A 13,333-nucleotide genomic window follows, 5' to 3' on the forward strand; every position below is an offset into this window, starting at 1 on the left:
ATTGAATTTTTTCCTTTCTTTTATTAAATAAGGCATGTTTTGTATGTATAGAACTTAATAAATTAAAAAGAAAAAAAATGGAAAAAGTATTTTTAAATCAATTAGTAAATTTACTTATTATATATAGTATTTTTTAGTTCTTTATTTTCATTTTATTTTTAGATTTTAAATTAATTTTACTAATTAATAAATTCCATTTTCCTACTAAAATCCACAGTTATTAGCTTCTTCTTTTAAATATTTTAAAATTTATTTATTTATTATTAGATAATTTTATTTTAATTGAATTTTTCTCTTTATTTTATTAAATAGGGCATATTGTATGGATAGATTTTTTTAATAAATAAAGAAAAAGGAAAAAGTAAATAAATAAAGAAAATAGAAAAAGTAACTACCCCATTTCCCTACGAACAATTTTTAACTTATTATATTTAAATTTTTAGTATTTAAATTTAATCAATTTTACTAATCAATAAATTTAGTATTATATTTAGTATTTTTTAATCAATTTTTAAATTTACTTATTATATTTAGTATTTTTTTAGTTCTTTATTTTATTTTTAGATTTTGGATTAATTTTACTAATCAATAAATTCTGTTTTCTTACGAAAATCCACTGTTTTTAACATCTTTTTTTTATTTATTTTAAAAAAGGTCATTTTTAAATTTATCTATTTATTTATTATTAGATTATTATTTTATTCTTTCTTTTATTAAATAGGGCATGTTGTATGGATAGAATTTAATAAATTTAAAAAAGGAAAAAGTAACTACCCATTTCCTACGAACAATTTGAACTTCTGTTTTTTTTTAAAAAAAATTTTAAATTTACTTATTATATTTAGTATTTTTTCAGTTCTTTATTTTATTTTTATTTTTAGATTTTAGATTAATTTTACTAATCAATAAATTCCGTTTTCTTACCAAAAACCACTTTTTAACTTCTTCTGTTTTTAAAATCATTTTTAAATTTATTTATTTATTATTAGATTATTTTTTATTCTTTCTTTTATTAACATGTTGTATGGATATAATTTAATAAATTAAAAAAATGGAAAACGTACCTACCCATTTCCCTCGAACAATTTTAACTTCTGTTTTTCAGTTTTAAAATTTACTTATTATATTTAGGATTTTTAAATTGAAAATAACTAACACAAATTGAAATTATTTAAAAGTTAAATTTTTAAAATTGAAAATTTTGTGGTGCTGATACGTGACACTTTTTCTTCTCCTATTATATATAGATAGATTAAGAAATGATACAAAATTCTAAAAAAAAACTATAAATACGAAACAAACTAATAGGAAATTGTTCTTCCTTAACTTGGTCTTCTAACATGTTTTTTCAAAATCTTCAGCACCCAATTTTTTATTAATAGTTCTTTACATAATAGAGTGAAAATCTCAAAAGATACTTGGTGACAATATATTCAGTATGTAATGACTCGGAAGGTCATTTATGAAAATTTTCACAAAATTATCATTTTACCTCTCTCGATAGTTGCTCCGAGTTATTTTTTGATTTGTTCGTGAAATTGATTTGAGAATTTTAAACTATTCGATAACTTCGATTATTTAGTTGATGGTATTTATTAAATAATTAAATTTTATTAGTGGGTGATTAATGGGCCAAGTCCATAATACCCTTTAGCATTTAGCCCATATAATTAATTTAAGTTAATGGAATTTAATATTTTAGTTGGATCACAATTTGAGAGGGAGAGGTTGGGCAGAAAATTTATCCACGGCGCCAACCTAGAATGACTGCGCATCCAGGTACTTCAAACTCTCAATTTCCTTTAATACCTAGCAGCTCATAAGAGTCATAAGTAGAATGATGCATGGTTACTTAGAGGGTGTTGGATTATTATATTGTATAAGTTATTAGAAGTAATGAATCTTCTAAAATTAATATTGCTGTAATATGACCTTGGAATTGTTAATTACGCAATGATGGCTAATGATGTGCCCATCATTGGAGAATGTGATAACTTGTAGGATAAATCAACATTTAGTTAATGTGTAAGAATACTTGTTAGTATTACTTTAATGTTGGCTTTGAAGAGGAAAAACGGTAAAAGTGGGTTTGGAATAAGAAAATTGGAAATTGGTATATTTGTATAAAGTATTTTTGGAATTGAGAAAGAGGGTGTTGCTGGGTAATCATGTTGTAATGATTGAGGATATAATTGGGTTATGATGACTGAGATTAATAAATAGGAAGAAAGGGCATATCAATTTGAGGTTCTAAAACAGTAGAGTTCTCGTGATTTTGCATGTAACTTGACTTCGTTTTTTTTTCTTTGAATTTTCTTATTATTATCCTATTATGATTCAAGTTTTGATATATTGATATATACAATTAAATAATGGATGTTTTGTATTATATGAAGATCATTAAATTTATGGTATTGAAAAATATTGAAACTAAACCTTAGGTTTGAAATTTTGAAAAAAAACATGAGAGTTGACATGTTAGCAAGAAAAGGAGATTGATTATAAATTTAGGTGAGTTTTTGGGTCTAAGCTAGACATATAGTGGTATGGGTGTTGTTAATTTCGAAACCTTATTGTGATTACTTATTTGAATAGATTGCATTTATTTGGAAGTCCAATGAAAAAGGAAGACTCAAGTCCCGGAATGATTGTTTGACTATTTGAGGCAAATGGATTTCTAAACCCTTGTTAAGTGTATGGAATTTGTGTATTTCCTTGTAATACGTGTTTGGGGGTAATGAGACTTGGTGATGAGTTGACTTGTCCACACTGATTAATTCTAATGATGAAAAAAGGGTAATAAAAGGCAATGTGATTAATTGTTTGTATGTGATGTGTTGAGAATTGTTTGAAAGACTTCGTTGAAGGACATTTTTCTAATAAAAAAATTAAAAATGGAATAGACCACGGGTAAGGGCGAAGGATGGGGGTCTCGTACCAATGGTGTGACGGGCATTGGTACAAGTACCGGTGTTATAAAGGGAAAGTTTATTACTATAGAATGCGGATTGTAATCTGAGAATGCCAAAGCATATGGGCATTAGCTGATATATTATTGACTTGATTTATTATGTGTGATTGTGTTCTTTATTGAACCCGTATACTTGTGATAGCTGAGGTGATTACATATTATATTGATATTTGATTGAGATGCATCATCTCTTTTATCGAAATCATATTGTGCACATGCATTGAGATGGGATTGAGTATAAATTGGGCACGTGGAGATCGTTCGTGCTGGGGATAGTGAGATGTTAAGATTATAATTTGGGCACATGGAGATCGTCCGTGCGGAATTTGTTTGATTTATGGTAGTGCGTTGAGATCGTTCGCACAGACACGTGGAGATCGTCCATATCGGTATATGGACCTCGCGAGTCCCCCATGGGTCATGAACTCTCGATGTATTTCCGAGGAGTATAATGTATGTATGGTTGAGAGAATACTTGGTATTCTGAGGCATATCATTTCATGGTGTCATATTGCATTGCATCCCATGACATCCGTCATTGTTGATGATTTTGTGTTTTATTAGTGGTTGGAAAGTACTTGATATTTGATTATCTCTATTTGATGAACTTGATCTTGTGTGTTGTTGATATTGTGAGTGTTTTTTTTGTGGAAGTTGTGATTGATAAATATTGAGTTTATTGTTGAGGATATATAATTTTTTAAAGTGATTGTTGTTGAGCTGGGTGCTATGTAAACTGTGAACTGTTAGGTTGGGCTGGTTTTATGCAGACTGTAGTTGTGGAGGTTTGGTTGGTGTGTAAGGAGTACCCGTATTTTATTCCCTTAGCTTGTGTTTACAAGTTTACTTGCTAAGTACCTTGTGGTTTGGTACTCACCCCTTGCTTCTACATTTTTAAAGGTTACTAGCCTGGACCTTTGTGATATTTTCTCTTCTCCTTGTCCGAGGCTTCTTATGGAGGTTTGTGAGGTAACTGCTTGTCATTTCAGCAGACCTTCTTACTCCTATTTATGATCTTGTTCTATTCTAGAAACAATGTCATTTGAGACTTGTGTTTTTCTTTTGAATCAATTGTAATACTTTAGAGGCTTGTACACGTGACAACCAGATTTTGGGGGTATTTTTGAGTTTATTATAAAATTTCCGCATTTTATTGTAATGGTTAAGTTTTAGGCTGACTTGTCTTGGTGGGATAAGACAAGTGCCATCACGTTCATTTTTGGGTCGTGACACAGTGGGTGAAAAATATTTTGAAGGAATTGTGAGATTTCTTAAACAAAGTGGAGGGAAATAAAAGAGTTGATTTTCTTAGACAAAGAAAGGAGAGAACAAGGAAAAACTCAAGAGAGAAAAAGGAGAAATTTTGGATAAAAACCTAGAAAGAGGTAATGAGAGTTTTTTTCTTCTTTTTCACGGATAAGGGAGTAAAATTAGTCTAATGTGAGGCTTGATTTGAGAAATAAAAGAAAAGAAAATTAATTATATTATGATACATTTTATTTGCTAAAGTATTGACATTTTCAATAATTATTTTAAAGTGTAGATGTTTTTAATAATTATGTTAGGGAGTTTGACTAGTTTACTAATTTATACACACATGTATACCGTTTAAAAATTACTAATTATTAGGTCTAGTTTGTTAATTATTTATGATTCCTACAATTCTAGTTGTGAGTTTAGCTACTCATAATCGTATAATAACAATCAATGATTAATGAATTATGAATAATGCATAATCATACACTTAAATCGTAGAAACCTGAAATCTTGATTTACAACTCAAAGTCAAAAGCCAATAATCAAAGTTATGATTTGTCTCAAAATTCAAGAATAAAGTAGAGTACTCGTTTTCCCTTAAATTTTAAATCAGAAAACGAGCGTAAAGTATAAAAGAAAACCTAGAAAAAGTATTTATAAACATTAAAGACATTTCCTAAACAAAAGGAAACCTAGAAAAAATATTTATAAACATTAAAGACATTTCCTGAACAAACTAGGAAAACAATATTCGACAGTTTTTACGACTTCACTTTACAAGTCTTTTTCTTTAACACGAACTATGACTCATAGACCCTTTTACTCGCAGATCCTAATTTCACCTACAAGATTGCAGTAGAATTACATTGAATTTCTTGTTATGATTGTTGAACGTAGTGTCATCAATATATATATATATATATATATATAACTGATACTGTACCAAAATAAGTTGCAAAAAATGCAGAGTAATCTGCAAAAGAAGGGCCGACTATATGACCCAAAGCTCTTTAGTTTATTCGTTAGGAGCCTCTCTTTTGGCCTTAGTTCTGTAAGGACATTATACAATTGAGTAAATTTTGAGTAACAATTAAAACAAACATGATATTTAATTTAAACCAACAATACAATACAATACAATGGGTAACAACAATCGAGAAATCCTCAAGAGCCAGCAATACTAAGATCCGAAACATAGTGAATAATACGAAACTTTTGTTCATCGAAAAGTTTAATTTCAGTCAAATGGTAGATAAAGAAGATGATATTGATTCCCCTATACTTTTGGCTAACTCTAATTCAACCCAACTTTAATCCCGACTGCAATCGTAGTCATCAAACCTAGCAATTGTTTTTCTGATCCTCTTATCTCTTCTCAACTCGCCCGTCATAACTTGTGCATCGTCCTCAGTAGGGGTCCTATCGTTCACAAGATCTCTGGCAGCCAAAACATTGTCAGGAGTTCGATTCCTGTTTGGTACCAGTAGACGGCTGTTAGAACCCCGTGTCGCTCTGAAAATGCCCCATAAGTAGCATTTCCGTTGGTATCCTGTCAACCAGTTTATCAAATAAGTTAACAATGAACATGAAATAACAACATTTAATGAAAGCACGAAAAAAGTAAAAACTTACTCCAGTGACGCAGGGGCAGTTCCGTGGATGTGAAAACCAATAACTCCCATATGGTGTTAATGCTCGGAGAGCATGTTCTCCACCAATGATATCTTGAACCATACAATCAAATTTATCCTGGTGTCTGTACGGAGAAAATGAAAATGAAAACAAAGCGAATTTGATGAATTGCACTAAGAATAAAATGTTGAACATATAAAGTACTTACCTTGCCTCCGAGGGGAAGAAAAATAACTCAATGTCATCGACAGTAGCCTCTAGTGTCTTGAAATACTTAGGCCATAAATCATCTTTTGAAACCATTTCAAAGTGAAGATGAAGTTGAAGTAACTTTGCTTTTTCAGACACACTTTGACTTGCTTTGTCGGAGAGGTGAGCAACAACTCCGTCAAGGTTATACTTGTTGTTCCAAATGTTATAGCAACCCCTGTAAGAAAATGTGCAAGAAAACAAATATTTTTAGTCACAATGTATACAACAATAAATTCCGAATAATGTGTGATATATGTACTCACCTCCAAATAGGCATCATCAGGTTGTGCAGCATGACTATGCTCTACCAAATCAGTTCCATGTGGGACAACATCATAATTCGTCGTTCTAGTGATTTCATTCTCCTTGCAATCATCGCACATCCAAGGGACGAATTCAGTGAAGGTGACTTTGTCAAGGCAGTCGCTGAAGAGATTTACAACACACAAGATTATTAAACCATGTAAAGGCTAACCTAAGACCATCAGTTCAACAAATTGCCTCCATCAGTATACCAAACTAGAACAACAAACAAGAGAATGAAAATCAACATAATCAGACTTAGAAAGCTACAAACGATCTTTTGATAGCCTAGAAAGAAACCACCTGACAAGCCATTTATCATTCCAGTTTTATCATATTCCTTAAAAGAAACAACAAAGTCCATAGAAACCTTGAGGCAACATTCACAATAGGCAAAGGTGTTATGCTTCCTTTCTACATTCCATCTCATGTGTGGCCAATAGTTGTTTCCGCCAACATGTCATATAGTCTTAAGCACCATTATGGACATACATAGAAAAGACGACACTTTCATGGAACACCTAGAAACATAATTACTAGCCTTAAACAAGATCATCAAGTCCATATAATCTTAGCTAATACATTAGCGTAACGAGCACTATATACCCAACAATATGCCTTTTATTCAAATTTTTAGATAGTGAAAAAAATATCTAATAAGGAAACTATAATAACAACAAATAGTGTGATAACATGAAAAAAATATCTAACAAGGAAACTATAACATCAACAAATAGTGTGATAACATTATAAATTCTGATCTTGCTTGTGAACGACACAAATAACTTTCTCCAATGCATGAAAGTCAACCTCAAATGTCTTGTTATAAATAGCAAGTTGCAATAAATGAGGCGAACTAATCTTACTTTACCCCGCCACAAAACCATTATCCTTCTTAATAATATTGGATAAAAGGGAAGCTACTATTCCCTAAAATTCACAATTATTAAAGTTTACATAAAATTTCCCCATCTTAAGTATTTCAAAAATAGTTTGTATAACATAAAGTAGATGATCATTTAAGGAATTTCTAATACAAGAATATCATCAAAATAAACAAGAGCAAACTTGCGCAAAAAAACACTCTCAATACACGATTCACAAATCATTTATATAGGCCATACTTTTACCATTTACAGGATAGTACAGGCAACAAAACTGTTAGGACCGTGAACTCGGGTAGTGCGGAATTTAGCCAAACAATGTTATAATGACAATAACAAAGACAATAGTAAGTTGATAATAACGAAAGTAAAGCAATTAAAGAAGACACAAATTTAACGTGGTTCGATCGGTGTGACCTAATCCACAAGCGGAGAGGAAAAATTTCACTATATCAACAAGAGTACAAAAGAGATTATAAAATTAGAGTAAATACTCTAATTAATCCCAAATACCCAAAGAGAATAACCTCACAAGATCACTCCAAAGAAAGGGTTCACACAAGTGTTTCCCAACACAAACTCTCTTACAAAATTACTCTTAATGGAAAGACAAAGAAAGAAAGCAATGAAATATTTTCATATGCTTCAAGGTGTGTTTCAACTAATGTCTAAGATCCCTATTTATAGAGAAAAAATAGGCTTGTTGATGTCATGGATGATGTCTTTGGAAGATACAAAATATTCAACATCTCAATGTGAATATATCAAATATGGTGGCTTCCAAATCTTTGACAAATATAGTTGCCAAATCTTTGACAAATATGGTTGCCAAATTTCCACATTTGTGGCTTCCAAATCTTTCACGAAAGAGAGATAAAATAACTTTCTTCAATCAAACAGAAGGCCACATTACAAATCTCCACCTTGGCCTGAGTTTGGTGAAAATAGTAAATTTACTTCATTCTTCGCAGAAGCCCATATGGGCTAAATTATTTTTCATAAATGCCAATCAAGTTCAAACAAAGCTTGAACTTGTTGACTGAAAGAGATTTCGTGAACATATTGACTGGGTTGTCTCTTGTGTTAATCTTCTTAACAAAGACCTTTCCTTCGACAATGATTTCCCGAATGAAGTGATAGTTGATATCAATATGCTTGTCCTCTCATGATACATCTGATCTTTAGTCAAGTGAATGGCACTTTGACTATAACAGAAAATGATAATACCACCTTGGTGTAAGTTGAGTTCAGCAAATAGACTCTTCAACCATAAGGCTTCTTTGATCGCCTCAGTCACTGCCATATACTCTGCTTCGGTAGTAGATAAAGCTACTACATGTTGTAATGTAGCTTTCCAACTGATAGCATAACCACTAATGCAAAAAACATAGCATGTTAGTAATCTTCTTTTATCAAGATCACCTGCACAGAGTCTACAAAACCAACCAAAGTGTTAGGATTTCTCCCAAACTCCAAACATGTGTTTGAAGTACCTCGCAAGTATCTGTGATCCATTTCCCAGCCTGCCAATGTGCTTTACCAGGGCAAGCCATACACCGGCTTACCACACTCGTGTACATACCATTGCATACACAATACTGCCAACATCACTGGAATATGGTACCTGTGCCATATACCTCTCTTCTTCCTTTGTCTGCGGTGATTGAGCAGCTGCTAACTTAAAATGAGCAGCAAGAGGAGTACTCATTGGTTTAACATCTTTCATGCCAAACCTTTCCAATACCTTCTCCAAGTACTTCTTCTGGGTTAGGAATACTCTTTTGATATCCATGCCAAGGATTTTCTTAGCTGCTCCTAAATCTTTCATTTCAAATTCACTTTTCAGCCGACTTTTCAAAATGTGAATTTCTGTCAAATTCTTAGCAACAATGAGCATGTCATCAACATATAACAATAAGTAAACAAATGAACCATCATTTAACTTCCGGAAGTAAACACAACTATCATACATGCTCCTCAAATAACCATGACCTAACATAAAGGAATCAGACCTCTTGCACCATTGTCTTGGAGATTGTTTTAATCCGTACAAGGATTTCTTCAACAAGTAAAGAAGATCTTCTTTTCCTTCAATTTCAAATTCTTCACGTTGATGCATGTATATTTGTTCCTTAAGTTCGCCATGTAAGAAAGTTGTCTTAACATCAAGTTGTTCTAATTCCAAATTATACATGGCAACTAAGGCAAGCAAGACACGAATAGAGTTATGTTTAACTACAAGTGAGAAAATATCATTAAAATCAACTCCTTGTACCTGACTATAGCCCTTTGCAACTAATCGTGCTTTATACCTTGCATCTTCAACCCCTAGAATTCCATCCATTTTCTTGAAGACCCATTTGCAACCAACAATTACTTACCTGACGACAACTTCACAAGAGACCAAGTACCATTCTTGTGGAGAGATTCAATTTCTTCATTCATTGCAACCAGCCACTTGGCCGAATCAACATTAGAAACTACTTCTGAATAATTGGATGGTTTTCCAATTTCTTCAGTTTCCTGTGCAACTGAAAAGGCAAATGCAACATAATCTCCATACCTTTCAGGTTTTTGAATTTCTCTCCTCTATTTGTGTGTGGCTATAGAATACTCATTTGGTATAACTTTAGAAGTCACAACTTCTGGACCTTCAACTTCAGGAATTTCAACTGTATTTTGCTCCAGGGTTGATGAGTTTGGCTTTGAAGGAATGCCAAGTTCAACCTCCACTTGCTCATGTATACCCTGCTCCTTATTCGTATTACTAGAATTAGAAGACTTTTTTCTGGGGTGTAACATAGAGGATTCATCAAAGGTTACATCTCTGCTAATTATGAATTTCGGTGACTTGGGATTAGGATACCAGAGTCTGTATCATTTCACCCCATATGCGTATCCAAGGAAAATGCAACTTTTTTCCCTTGGTTCTAATTTACCATTTTTCACATGCATGTATGCGGGACAATCAAAGATTTTTAAATCAGAATAATTAGCAGGAGTACTTGACCACATTTCCTCCGGAGTCTTAAAGTTCAAAGGTGCAAAAGGAGCATGGTTGACAATGTAACAAGCAGTGGACATAGCCTCTGGCCAAAAAACATTTGTCAACCCAACATTTGAAATCATGCAACAAGCTCTTTCCAAAAGAGTTCTATTCATCCTTTCTGCAACACTGTTTTGTTGATGGGTCATCCTCACAGTGCGATGTCGAGAAATTCCTTCATTTTTGCAAAATTCATTGAACTCATCATTACAAAATTCTAAGTCATTATCCATTCTAAACCGTTTGACATGTTTTCCTGTTTGCTTCTCAATCAAAACTTTCCATTGTTTGTAAGTTAAGAAAACATCATTTTTATTTTTCAGAAAATAAACCCAAACTTTCCTTGAATAATCATCAATGAAAGTTAACATATACCTGGCACCACCTTCTGATAGGGTACGAGAAGGACCCCAAAGATCTGAATGAATATAGTCCAAAGTACCTTTTGTTCGATGAATTTTTGGAAATTTGAAGCTGACTCTTTCTGCTTCTCGAACACACAGTGTTCGCAGAACTCCATGTTCCCGGTACTTTGTCCACACATAAGACCTCTTTTGCTGAGGATGGAAAGACCTTCTCACTCATATGCCCCAATCGCATATGCCACAATTTGGTGATGTCAGAATCAGATTGGGTAGAAACTGCAACAACACCTATAATAGGGGTCCCAACAAAGTGTACAACGTACTAGATCTGCGTGCTTTTATGATCATCAGAGCACCTAGAGATATTTTCATAACTCCACCTTCACTTGTGTATTTGCACCCAAGAGATTCTAGAGTGCCCAAAGAGATGCGATTTTTCTTTAAGTTAGGAACATATCTAACATCGGTGAGAGTTCTTACCACACCATCATACATTCTTATTTGAATTGTACCTTTACCAAAAACTTTGCAGGGAGCATTGTTGCCCATCAAGACAACTCCATCTCCAACAGATTCGTATGTGGAAAATAAATCTTTATTAGGACACATATGATAAGAACAACCCGAATCCAAAATCCATTCATCGTTAGATTTAAAACATTACTAGTAGCTAAAAATATTGTTCCATCAGACTCATCAACAACTACACTTGCTTCGGCAGGGTCAATATTTTGATGCTCATATTTGTTTTCCTTATGCTTTTATTTGTTTTTCAACTTATAGCATTCATAAATAATATGACCTGTCTTATGACAATATTTGCACACCACATTTCTTTATCTGGACTTTGACCTTGATTTAGACCTCTTACTACTTGATTCTTTCTTGTTAGATCTACCTCTTACAAAATAAACCTTCCCCATGGGTTACACTACTTTCTCCAGTAATATCTCTATCTATCCATTCTTTTGATTTTAAGATAGATTTGATTTCCCTATAAGAGATATTATCCTTTCCATTAAGCATAGTATCTATAATATGCTTAAATGATTGGGGTAAGGAAATAAGTAATAAGACGGCTTGATCCTCATCATTAACTTCAACATCAATATTAGTCAAATGCATAAGAATAGAATCAAATGCATCAACATGTGAGAGTATAGAAGTACCTTCAACCATACAAAATGTGTAAAGCTTTTGCTTTAGGTAAAGTATGTTTTCCACTATCCTCTTCATATACAAGGTTTTTAGTTTTTCCCACATGCCTTTGGCTGTGGATTCTGTAGATACTTCAACTCATTTGAGAGATTTAAAATGATACATGATTTTGCCTTTTTGTCTATGACGGCAAACTCCATGTCCGTCATATTTTCTGGCTTCTTCTCCTTTCCTTCTAGTGCCATATCTAGGCCATCTTGAATTAATTTAGCCTCCATCTTTAATTTCCACATCCCGAAGTCTTCACTTCGGTCAAATTTTTCAACATAAGTCTTTGTTACTGTCATTTTTGGCTACTGAAATTAATTCGATTAGATCCGGCTCTGATACCAACTTGTTAGGACCGTGAACTTGGGTAGTGTGAAATTTAGCCAAATAATGTTATAATGACAATAACAAGAACATTATAAATGGTATACTCACAATCATCGCAACCATATATTGATTACCATGAGGATAAACACAACTTAAATTGTGAATCCATTGAGTTGTTCATTAACTTTTAGTGTTTTCCTAACCTTTAAATCAGTCCAAATCAGACTTAGAAAGCTACAAATGATCTACTGATAGCCTTTGATTCAACCTACCTTATATTTTCAAGTAAATTAAGGCTTTGATGATCTGAACTAATGGAAAACATCAAAGGCAAATGGTAACATTGTCAATTAGCTAAAGACTTGACAACAACATACGTGGTAGTGAAATCTCACTTGTATGATTTGGGGAGGATAGAGTGTACGCAGACCTTACCCCTACCTCATGGAGTTAGAGAGACTATTTTTAGAGGACCCTTGGCTCAAGTACAACAAATCAAAGTAGGTATGAAAAGGAAAAGTGATAGCAAAGAACATATCATCTAATAAGGAAACAATAACAACAAAAAATAATGTGATAACTATATCATATGAAAGATAGTTTATTATAGCACCATGAACCTTTTCACTAATGCATGAAACTCAACCTCAAAGGTCTTGTCATAATTTGCAAGTTGCCAAATTAGGAAAGAGACATTCTTTTTGTAATAGATTAAAATGGAAGATAAGACAAATAAATTGAAATAGAGGGAGAATTAATTAATTACTAGCTAAAGTGTCTCAAAGTCTCAAATTTAGGCGTCGTTACAACTCTCACAATTACTTATGTTCTTTTCATATTCATGAAAAAATAGCATAGAAGAAATTTAACAATGAAATTTACAACAAATTCAAGACAGTTTACATAATGAATAAGGGCATTCGGGAATCCTTTGTCACCGTAGTTTATACATATTTTCGATGCCTGCACAACATCGGAAAAATAACCATTAAAACTACAACCATATATATGCAAAAGATAGATGTACTCTATATAACAAAAGTTATAGCAAGTTATTAAGCATATGTCAGTCTCCATTCTCCAATTTTAG

This window comes from Solanum verrucosum, unplaced genomic scaffold (genome assembly GCF_900185275.1).
Source record: "Solanum verrucosum unplaced genomic scaffold, falcon-dt-bn FXZP01000188.1, whole genome shotgun sequence".
Classification (NCBI taxonomy): Eukaryota; Viridiplantae; Streptophyta; class Magnoliopsida; order Solanales; family Solanaceae; genus Solanum; species Solanum verrucosum.